The sequence below is a fragment of the Octopus bimaculoides genome, chromosome 3 (assembly GCF_046866305.1).
Source record: "Octopus bimaculoides isolate indiv1 chromosome 3, ASM4686630v1, whole genome shotgun sequence".
Taxonomy (NCBI): domain Eukaryota; kingdom Metazoa; phylum Mollusca; class Cephalopoda; order Octopoda; family Octopodidae; genus Octopus; species Octopus bimaculoides.
In genome coordinates this window covers 59149158-59161657 of record NC_142930.1, presented here as the reverse complement: position 1 = coordinate 59161657, position 12500 = coordinate 59149158, and the positions used below count along the sequence as shown (strand labels likewise).

Genomic DNA, 12500 nt, shown 5'->3' with positions numbered 1-12500 from the left:
TCTCATTTTAAACTCGAACTTAGGAAGTAGCAGTAAAAGAACTAATACTAACGCCAGGCACAAACAGGTTGATGCAAAACTAGACTCATCCCGTTGCGCACTCGATTCCACTGTCTTTTACTCTCACTCCCTATCTGCTGATGCTCTCTTCACCCTCTCTCTCTCTCTCAGCTACAACCCGGCAAGAAGAGCTTTGATTCTTTCTTCCTAAGTCATTTTCTCGTTTTATATTAATAATTGCTTAATTATTCTTTAATAACCGATTGTTTATTTGTCAACGAATAGACGAATACTGTTGTTAGCGTCAACACTCTGAAAACATACGCGGAAAACCGAAAAAAAGCACTATACCATGGGCGCTCTAAGACGAATACATATCTCAATTTTATTTCCAGTCCGGGAGAAGAAGCAGTACTTCTCTATGTCGGACTACTACTGCTATTTACAACAGCAACCACTACACCCGAAACTTGCTGATGATGGTGCGTACATCAGTCACGTACATTAAAACGATTTAAATTTTTATTTTCACTGACAAGTATAAGAAAGGAAAAAAAAAATACAAAGAAAAGAAGTAAAAAAAACCCCAAAAAAACTGTGGTCAAAAACGTTAATTCCTTCAGTTAATTAGATAATATTTTTATGAATTGAGAGTGATAAGAGCAGTGTTTCTAATTTCTCTCTTTCTGTTCCCCTGGCTGGTATTTTCCTTGTTGAATAACCTCCATGTTTTCATTGAGGTATTATGATATACATTTGTCATGTTGGCGACTAGTTGCACACCGTTACCAATATGACCAAAAATCGCTACCGACATCATTCTTGAGATGGCTTTAGCCTCTCATTCTTAAACTGTATTTATATTCCCTCCCCATAACATTACGTTACCAAAAAACTCTAAAAACCAAAACATAACAGCCGACTCCCTTATAAAGAGAGAAGGTAGGTCACATTATTGTCTTCAGAAATTGAATTTCTATGAATATGGAAATTGATAATTTTGGTTTGATAATTCATTTGAAGAAAAAAAAGAAAAGAAAAGTGACAGTTCCTAATTCATGTTGTGCTTTCTGATAATTTGTTGTTAGATATAACATATATATATTTAATAAATGTGCAGTCTACTCCAATGCTATTTATAATTTAAATTTTGATACTCAGTGTATAAGCGTCGTGTATGTGCTTTATTGTGGTCCATATCTGAATAAACAATTAAATTTTCCCCTTCATCAAATGAGGTTGGATGAATGTTAAATTTTGGACTGCTTCCATTTTTCTTTTTAATGATTGAATGTCGCGGAAAGTAAACCAATCGTGGAATTTATATATGTTCAGTTCTGCTCATAAAGCATAATATTAGAAAATTCACAATTTTCGTCATTCGTCATTATGTTGCTGTAATGTATAGACATGTAGTCGACTATAAAATGTCAGCAGCACGCGCACCTACTGTGCTGTTATTCGCATCTGTTGAGCATGACGGATTTCCGTTATGCATTATTTTCTCTCAAGCGATGTTCGTTTCACATATTTATATCTGTTGCTAGCATCACTCCTGCTATTATTATTGTCACTACGTAATTTGCACTGGTCATCTTTTGCCATCTTCTCTATAAAATACTTAAAAGAGTAACAGGCTTTTGTTAATGGTGCCTCCCGAGTTTATTTAGCATGATGTCGATTTCGATTATTCCTCTATACACGTTACGTTACGTTACGTTTCTACCTTAATGGATGATCATCGCTTGTTAGTAGTTGTCATGCACTGATGAGGTTGCTGGCTGTTTGATTTTCGTTTCAAATGAAAAATAATTTTAAAAAGAATCTATTATCTGGTTAGTACATGTGTATTTAAAAAGCTTGCATAAATATGCTGGGTGGAGATGTTATAAATTCACCCATATAATATATATATATAGAAATGTATATATATATATATATATATATATATATATATATAGAAATGTATATATATATATATATATATAGAAATGTATATATATATATATATATAGAAATGTATATATATATATATATATATATATATATGTATAATAATAATAATAGGGACAAAATCCAAAATTACAGGTAAAAACTCAATTAACCTTGGTTCTTTTCCCTACACATATATATATATATATATATATATATATATATGTATATATAATCACTAAAATCTCGCTGTTTGACGGTAACCATTCGCAGCAGTTTCACATTAGTAGTTTAGTGCTTCGTTTGTTTCATATAATATCGTTAATTCCTTTCACCTTTCCTTTTCCGAAAGGCGGAGGAAAAAGAAAATACTGCATCCGTGTTTTCATTGAAGGATGTCTCTGTGTTTCTTTCTCTCTCTCTTTGTTTTTCTTTTTGTATTTTCCCTGATACATCACATTAAACTATTAGTCTATGATAGTATTCTGTCAAGTGTCTTTTTTTATTCATCTTTATAACTAGAAATTATGTCACGTTAGATAAAATAGGGAAAAGACCATACATTCCAAGGATATATCGATCGCTTGTTACGTCACTGTTATGTAGGTGAGAGCAGGTGGAACAACCCTCCTCTCTGTTGCTGGCGTTTAGTAGTAGAAGTAAAAAATAGAAAGCGCATAATTATAAATGCAGAACTACAAAAACAAACAAAACACTACAAAAACAAACAAAACATGTTTTATTAATGCAGATTTTAGTGTCGTTTTGTTGTTTTGACAACAAAAAGAAAAAAAAGGGAAAGAAAATAGAAAGCTTAATGGCAATATTTTAGCAATATACTCGAGTATATTACTGGTATTTTATTAGAATGTATCGTTGCTTAATAATATTGAGACTCTATTTCAATGACAATCTATACTATAATTAATAATAATAATAATAAGAATAATGATGAGTTTCATATTTTAGCACAAGGGCAGCATTTTTAGAGGGTGACGGCTAAGTTGTTTACATTAACTGCAGTTCTTGACTGGTTTTTATATAATCGACCCTGAAATGACGAAAGACTAAGGTGGGATTTGAACTCGGCGTAAGAGCAAATCGCCAGAAATGCCGACAAGCATTTTCCCCGGCTCACGAACGATTCTGCTAATCCGCCGTAATAAAAATAACACAATTCTTTCTGATTTTGGCACAAGGCCGGTTATTTTGAGGGTGGGAGTAATCGATAACATTGATCCCACTGCTCGACTGATTATTATTTTATCGACCCCAAAACGAAAAAAGGCAAAAGCGAATAATAATAATAATAATGATAATAATAATATTAATAATAATAATAATATTAATAATAATAATGGTTTCAAATTTTGCCACACGGGCACCGATTTTGGGGTAGGGGACTGGTCGATTACATCAACCCCACTGCTCAACAGGTACTTATTTTATCGGCCTCGAGTGGATGAAAGGCGAAGTTGACCTCGGTGGAATTTGAACTCAGAGCATAAAGACGGACTAAATGCTGCTAAGCATTTTACCCGGCGTGCTAACGATTCTGCCAGCTCTATAAAAACATTATTATGATTATTTCTGATTTAGTCCCAAGGCCAGTAATTTTGGTGGGTGGCATTTAGTCGATATCATCAGCGTTTGACTGGTACTTTATCAATTTCAACCAAATTACAAGTGAAGTTGACCTCGATGGGATTTGAGTTCAAATCCTGCCGAGGTGAACTTTACCTTTCATCCATCCGAGGTCGATAAGATAAAGTACCATTCAAGTATTGGTTCGATGGTATCGATTGCGCATCTTCCCCTCAAAATTGCTAGCCTTGTGTCAATAATAATAATAATAATAATAATAATTATTATTGTTATTATTGAGTTAAAATTCTGCCGAGGTCGACCTTACTTTTATCCTTTTGGGGTCCGATGAAAAAAGGACCAGTTGGACACTTGGGTCCATGTAATAGACTAGCCCCTTTTCCCCAAATTATGCCTATAGTAGAAAAGATTATTATTGTTAATATTTCTGATTAAGGCACAAGTCCAACAATTTTGACAGAAAGGGATTAGCCGATACTATCGACCCCTATACTTACCTAGTACTTTATTTTATCGACCCCCGAAAGGATGAAAAGCAAAAGATCATTAGAATTTAATCCTTAGATTTAAAGATTCTAAATAATTTCAATATTAAAGCTGAATCGACATGTACGTCGGATTTAAAATTTCTAATCTGCCAATTCTCTTTCATTTTGATTTCAATATTCTTGAATTATTAATGCACTTCCGGTTATAGTTATTTTTGATAAACTTTTTTTTTCCTGAAATATGATTCCTATTTGCCCACAAAATATGCAATCCTCTTGCATAAAAAAATAATCTCTCTTTTATTTTTAAAAAAAATGGAAAATTTTTTTTTTATTTGGAAAATTATTTTAATCCTTGAGATTTACGTTTGACTATTCTCTAGAATTATGATTTCATAATCTGATCAATATTGACATGCACATGTGGGTGAACAAATCCACTGCCTATATGATAATGCTTGTAATTTTTCTTCTTTTTTTTGTCTCTCCTTTACTTGCTCTGCCAAATCCGTTTTTTCTCAAATAGGATTTAAACTTTTTGATGTTTTATAATAGCATTTCTTTATTCAATAGGATATCATATGGAGCTCCTACAGAAAACATAATGAGGAGTCTTGATTTACATGTCCTTCCTAGCTTTGGAAAGTAGATGGGAATATTGCATGTTAATTATACTTAGATTTTCATTTTGTTTATGTTAAGCTTTTAAAATTTAACCTGGATATATTTATAAAATTGACAAACTTTCCCGATATAGTATACAAATAACAGACTGTGTGCTCAGCACTTTCTTTGCAATTTCTTTGTAAACCCTCCAAAATAATTGAGTTGATGTGCCAATATCACTTCTAAGTTATCTCAGTAAATCTAATTATCTTCATTTTTAGTTTGGGAAATTACTTACAAGTCACTGTCTTATGTAGTTTTTTTTTAAAATTATACTTTCAGTGTCTTAAACTGATTTTATTTCAGATTTTATTTTGTGTATTTTTTAATCTTTATAACTTGCTCTAAATTTCTTTTTTTCATGCTGTATTTTCTAACAATCTAACTCTAAATTTGTTTTGGAAGTTGTGTTTGGAAATGAGCAACATCATTTGTCTATTAATTTGTATTTGTCTTTAATATTACTTGTAGGGCATTTCCTTGTATGAACCTTATTCTGTTTATTCTTGATAGTTTTAGTAATTATTCTTTCATAAATTAGGGATGCTCTTTTAAAGGTACACACACAAACACACAACACTTTTCTATCAGGTCATTGAATCTAAAGCTTCTCTCTTTACCTATCATACTGAAATATAGTGAATGAATATGCAGCATCTGTTAAAAGTTCAAGGATAGAGCATGCTTAAATTCATAAAACTGGAAATGATTTTTAAAAACGATTGATGATTTTGATTTATTTTCAAACTACTTTCAAGGGATTAGACTTCAAGAATTACATTTTAACAAAAGAATATTTTAAGGATGTATTTTTTAAAAGATACTGTGAAACCTCCTTCTGACCTTCAGAATGGTGTAGTATTAATGGCATAATATATTAGCAGCATACTGTTAATGCTTGATATTTGTTTATCTTTTTACTCTATTCTGCTGAGGAGTTATATTTTAATGTAATCTTAAAACTTGTTTATATATATCAGCATCATGATCATTATCATTTAGCGTCTGCTTTCCATGCTGGTATGTGTTAGACGACTGGAACCAATAAACTGGAGAGCTGCAATAAGTTCCAGTTTGATTTGGTATGGTTTCTATGGCCTTCTTAATGCTAACAACTTCAAGAGTGTAATGGATGCCTTTCACTTGCCACTAGCACAGGTACTTTTTATGTGCCACTGGCATGAGTACCGATTATATGACACCTGCATCAGACCTAACTGCAATGTCGCTTGGCTTGATGAGTCTTCTCAAGCATGGCATATCACCAAAGTTCTTGGTCATATGTCATCACCTTCGTGATGATATATATTTTTATATATATCTTCATCATCTAATGTCCATCTTTTGTGCTGGCATGGGTTGAATGGTTTGACAGGAGTTGGTAAGCCTGGGGGACTGTGCCAAGCTTCACTGTTTACTTTGGCATGGTTTTTTCAGGTAGATGCTCTTCTTAATGCCAACCACTTTACAGAGTGGACTGAGCGCTTTTAATATATATTTTGGATTTTGATTTTAAGGCAATGTGAGATTTGTTTTATTAGTCTTTGAATCCAGTTCTCTGTAGGTATAACATATCAATAATCTGCTTAGTTGAATAAATGCAATTTTTTTTTTCTTTTCATGTTTTGATTTCTAGTTGCCTTGTTTGAAGGTTAGGTTCAAATCACATCAAGGTTAACTTTGACCGTCATTTATCCAGAATCAGAGAAATATTGGTTAATGCATTGGTAGATTTAGTTGGCCCCGCACACATACACACTACTGATTTGTGGTTTTGAATTAATGTCCTTAAATCATTATATCAGTATGTATGAAATCATGCTCTTTAGTAATTTTGATAGCTTCTTAAATTTTGTTTTAATGCTGTATCAGTGTTTTGACCTAATTGAGTTGCAAGGGGTTTCATAATCAGCTAATTTCCTTCTTCTTAAAGCAAATATCTTAAGTTTTGGCTAATTGCCATTCTGTTCTGGATACTTCATATTGAAACTAATCTGATGTCAACTTCATTGTTAAAATTATTGATGCAAGCAGAAACTTCTATGCTTAATGCTGTGAATTTATAACCTGAGTTAACAATCACCATTAATGTGACCTTTTACAAAGACTATCAAATAAAACTGAATGTATTGTGAAAGGGGAAAGATTGTAAGAAAAGATGTTGAAATAAATTATGCTTTCCTGCAACAAAAAATAAAAAAGAGCCCCATTGCATAATTAAGAAAAACTATAAAATAAATAAATAAGCATATCACATATGTATTCAGTTCTAATTTTATGCCTGTTTTTATTTCTGTTTTCTTGTTACCATGGGTTGCAATAATTAAAAAAAAATTTTTCAATTAACAACATTTATGAAATTATCTAGTAAGCTTAAAAGAGTGAAAGAATTGAAATTATGTGAAAAACATTTAGTAAAGTACTTTGCTAATACCTTAGAAGGTTATACTTTATGTGTATGACAGCAGAAGCATATATAGATTCTGCATTCTAAATCTGTTCAGTGGTTACAATCATTGTCTTAAAAAGGAATTCTAAACCAATTCTGATAAACTTGTTGATATCAACAAGAAAAATATGAGGCAACATGAGTTGAAGGTATTTCTTGAAGACAATATATTGCTTCAGTATTTCAAACTGTCTCTGTTGTAGAGTTGAACACAGCTTTATTTAAAAGCTTTGTAACTAAAAGGTTTTGTTTATTACCTAACAAATGATTCTATGTAGTTAGTGAGGACAGGTGATTGCACAATAACTTAAAAATTATAATAGTATCAATATACTAGATTATAAAGCTCTATACACTATGTATTGTGAAAGTTAATACTGACAGTATGTGAAATTAGAAATTGAAATCAACTGTACTGCTTAGCATGCTCATATATGCATATGTGTGTCCATGCTGTTAGATATATGACTTAGTGTGTGTGTATATATATATATATATATATATATATATATATATATATATATATATATAATATACACACGTGTATATGCATATGAATATATGCATGATTATAACAATATGTTTTTATATATGATTGTGCATCTGTATATGTCTGTGTGTATAAATGTTTATATATATATATATATATTTATATAATCATCATCATCATTCACCATCTATGTTCCATGTTTGCATGTGTTAGGTTGGAAGGTTTGACCAGGATCAGATTAGTCAAAGGACTGCATCGTGCTCCAGTGTCTGCTTTGGAATGGGTTCTATGGGTGGATATCATTCTAGTGCCAACCACTTTACAGTGTGTACTGGGTGCTTTCTTTTATGCCACTGTCACTACTGAAGTTATGTTGTTCTCAAATCAGCAAGCCTAAGGTGGAAGGATGTTGCATCTGTATGTTAAATGATTGGTGGGTTGAGGGTAAGATAAGAAAGAAGAAATTCTCGTTGTAGAGGAGCTACATGGTTACTCAAATTTAGGAGAGATATAGTGAGAATGAATTAGTTATTTCCAAGGAGATGACAGTGGTATGAGGGGAGTGGGGAGAATGGGGATTTTCAATTGTCTATGGGGAAGGGATAGAAGAAATAAGAGAGGAAAGTAAACAACATCTATAAAGATTGGGGAAAGGTGTTATGGGGGATACGAGCAGTAGAGTTATAATGATACCATTGTCAAGGTGGGATCTGTTACATGCAACAGGATCAGTATTAGAGTAAATTAGCCATCTGTATATCATAATGTTGATAAATCATAAAAGAGCAAATATACTGCAGTATTCATCCAGAGATTATACGTCTTAAGATATGTGCTGTTTAACCCTTTAGCATTTAAACCAGCCATATCTGGGCAAAATATTCTGGGCAAACAGGCCAGATCTGGCCTCTCACACCTACTCTACAATGTCAATCTAAAAATAATCATATCAAAATCTCAAAGCTATGAGATATTGCCTAATTGATACAAAACAAATAAATAAGCATTATACCCCCCACCCACCTACCATTTAACATACAGATGCAACATCCTTCCACCTTAGGTTTACTGATTTGAGAGCTACATGACTTCAGTATTGACAGTGGCACAATTATAAAATGGTTGGCACTAGAATGATATCCACTCATAGAACCCATTACAAAGCAGACACTGGAGCACGATGCAATCCTTTGACTTAATGCTAAAGGGTTAAAAATCAAAATATATCAGTAGAAAATGAAAGTTGCCCTACAATGAGCATGTTAGATGCACGTCTGCTAGGTTGGTCCTAGTCAGAAGCATGTACACACTACAACCGTTTGAAGGACAAAATCCATTGCTACTGATACAGAAAAATATTGATTGAACACTCAAATGTGGCAGTTAGCCACCTGGCTATATTTGTGTTTTTAAGCACAGCGCATCCACTAGAGATATTATTACCAGGTGAATATATAGCAATAAATGTATTGTAATGTGAATTAAGTAAAATTGACAATGTCCGGGCACCTAAATGCAACTGCAATGATTGTTCAATTGCTGTTTTCTACACAAGTATTGGCAAATTTTGTCTTAGCATGCAGTTTCTAGCTATAAGAAACTACTGACAAAGCCCAATGAGGCAGATATGTCTAACATTCTACCTGCTGTAGACGGGCAATTTTAATCTCTTACCAATGAACTAGTGCTTTCAAACATGGCAAATCTGTAACATATATTATTTGTGGATGAATACCGAAGTAAAATAAAATATTTGTCACATACCTACATTAAATATAATACTCAGATGGCTATATATATGCGTATATATATATATTTATGTTTAAATATATGTGTGTATGTATGTATATATATATGTGTGTGTCTGTGTGTGTGTGTATATATGTATATATAGCATAAGACTAAGAGAATAGGTAACAAAGGTTTAGCAGTTTGAATATGGGACTTGTTTTGTTTACAAAAACACATGCACACATATATATTGTTGGGTGCGGGTAAAACGGTTTTTTTTTTACCCTACATTTATATAGCAATAAGAAAATGGTGGGGAATATGAGGTGCTCATCAACTTGCAGACATTGTATTCCATTGATTAATCTGTTTATTTTATGACCAAAATGACAATAAAGACAATATATAGACGCTTATGACATACCATGTCATATCAACAATTAAGATTTCAAATTTAAAGGACATTTAGCACTTGGAGAAGGGACAAAATCTTACAGCTGTTTCGGACTAGTGTTGGCATGCCCCATTCTATCTGTATAGCTCCAGTACGCTGGAGTAATTAGTAGATAAAAATGATATAATGGGGGTACATGCATGATTCACTAGGCCTATTCAGAGATTTACAAAATTCAATTCATGAATTTTGCAAAATTTCATATTCCCATCCATTTTCTTATTACTATATGTATATATGTATGTATGTATATATATGTGTATATGTATGTATATATATGTGTGTATATATATTTATGTATATATATGTGTATATATATGTATGTATATATGTGTATATATATGTATGTATATATATGTGTATATATATGTATATATACATATTTACAGACATTCACACACATATACACACCCATACATATGTATATATATATACATTTTTTTTTTTTTTTTTTTCAAAACACTGTCTGGTTTAAAAAGCCACATCAGACGCCATGAAAGGGCTAAGGTGTAGGTGCAGGAGGTGGTCAAACTCTGTTTAAGGAGTAGACAACCACCATATATATGTATGTATATATATGTGTATGTATATGTATGTATATATATGTGTATGTATATGTATGTATGTATATATATGTGTATGTATATGTATGTATATATATGTGTATGTATATGTATGTATATATATGTGTATGTATATATATGTGTATATATATGTATATATATGTGTATATATATGTATGTATATATGTGTATATATATGTATGTATATATGTGTATATATATGTATGTATATATATGTATATATATGTATGTATATATATGTATATATATGTATGTATATATATGTATATATGTATGTATGTATATATATGTATATATGTATGTATGTATATATATGTATGTATGTATATATGTATGTATGTATATATATGTATATATGTATGTATGTATATATATGTATATATGTATGTATGTATATATATGTATATATATATATGTATGTATGTATATATATGTATATATGTATGTATGTATATATATGTATATATGTATGTATGTATATATATGTATGTATGTATATATATGTATATATATATGTATATATATATATATGTATATATATGTAATGTAATAATATATACTAGCAGTTTAGCCCGGCACTGCTTGGGATTAAGCTAGGATTATTAAGTGATCAAGTGCTTTATTTCAAACCAAAATAAGTAACATGGACATCAGATTTGAGCGAAATCCGTTGAAATTGGTTTGGCTGAAAATGGTTTGCTGGCAATTTGATTGGGAAATCCCATAAGGAATCAGTTTATTGGTTATTTCCACTCATTGACTGTTTTTTTTTTTTAAAGTTGCATTAAAGATCTGCATAGGAAAAGGTTGATCTGAAGGTTTGCATTGGGGATGTGAATTGGAGTAACTTAGGAAAACTTACCAACAGCCTTAACCAAAAAATAAGGGGCCTGTCCTTTCTAGGTTAACTCTAACCCAGACCCCTAACCCTAACCCTGACCCTAAAACCGTAGCCCTAACACCAACCCTAATCCTAACCCTAACACTAACCTTAACCCTAACCCTAAAACCCTAACCGTAACACCCAAGTGGAAATCGTGTGGGTGTTAATCTGAAAAATTACCAAACCCTTTTTGTAGTCTGAAAAACGGGTTGGGGGCGGGACGGGGATTGACAAATTGTTACATTTTTGTTTCATAGTTGTGAAATATAAACAAAACTCTTTTGTTCTCAAAGTAGTATATGTGCGTGTGTGTGAGAGTGAGAGGTGGGAGAAAGATAAACGATTTAAAACAAATAAATGATATAAAATAAATATATTTGAATTGTTGTGTGAGAAAGTATATATAACCTCATTATAGAATATAGTGTCTTTCAAAAACATCGTATATTTTAAACTATATCTCATGTTTAAGAAAAAGAAATGCATTTTACATTTACTCTGTCTTCCTTAACTACATTTTCATGCCACTTTTTTTGTTCTTTTATTTTTTTTTTTTGTTAGGCGTTAGCAAAGTAAACTCTGTCTTGCTTAGAAAAATTTGCTTTGATTTCTGTCTGCCTTACCCACTTCTTAATTTTTTTTTTGCTAGACGCTACCAAACACTCTGTATCTCTCCCCTGTAACAAACACACTATTTCTTTCTTTCTATCTCTCTCTCTCTCTCTCATTCACGCGCGTACGCACAGATTTGACTTCGCCATGTCAACAAACTTCAAAATTGGTAAAAGTTTATCGATTTTTACAGGTATACGTGGGTACCTCTTAGAGAGAAAGTTGACGAAAATGCACATAGGGTCATTCTGAATCTTCTAAAAATGGAGTGACATGCGTGCTAATTTGTGGACGTGCATAAACTACATTCACGTACACACACACACAAACACACACACATCCTCTCTTTTATATATATTGATATGTAATGTAATAATATACATATGGAAAATACTGGAAGGACTGGTGCCAAACTTTGGCATCAAGTACTACAAGAATGCCCGCACAGGTCGCCACTGCATGGTACCAAAGGTGCCGTACACTGCATCGCGCATAAGAACGACGTACTGCAAACAGCCTCGGTTTCAGAGGACCTCAGCTCTTTAATGCTCTGCCAAAACATTTGAGAGACCTGCAAAACATGGATATAGAGGTCTTCAAGACAAA

At 32.0% G+C, this 12500-nt stretch overlaps 2 protein-coding genes across 3 annotated transcripts in view; one reads left to right on the top strand and one right to left on the bottom strand.

Annotated features, from left to right (window-relative positions):
- LOC106874729 (uncharacterized) overlaps positions 1-139 on the bottom strand; it is a 1612306-nt gene extending 1612167 nt beyond the window's left edge. Inside the window, exon 1 of one of the 2 annotated variants that reach the window (XM_089349018.1) lies at positions 1-139. This exon is cut by the window's left edge and continues 539 nt beyond it. The gene's annotated coding sequence lies outside the window, so the exon portion shown is untranslated. The other variant, XM_089349017.1, reaches the window with a different exon arrangement.
- LOC106875217 (uncharacterized) overlaps positions 82-12500 on the top strand; it is a 242286-nt gene continuing 229867 nt past the window's right edge. The window contains exon 1 of the mRNA XM_089348365.1: positions 82-942. The gene's annotated coding sequence lies outside the window, so the exon portion shown is untranslated. The remainder of the gene's footprint in view (positions 943-12500) is intronic.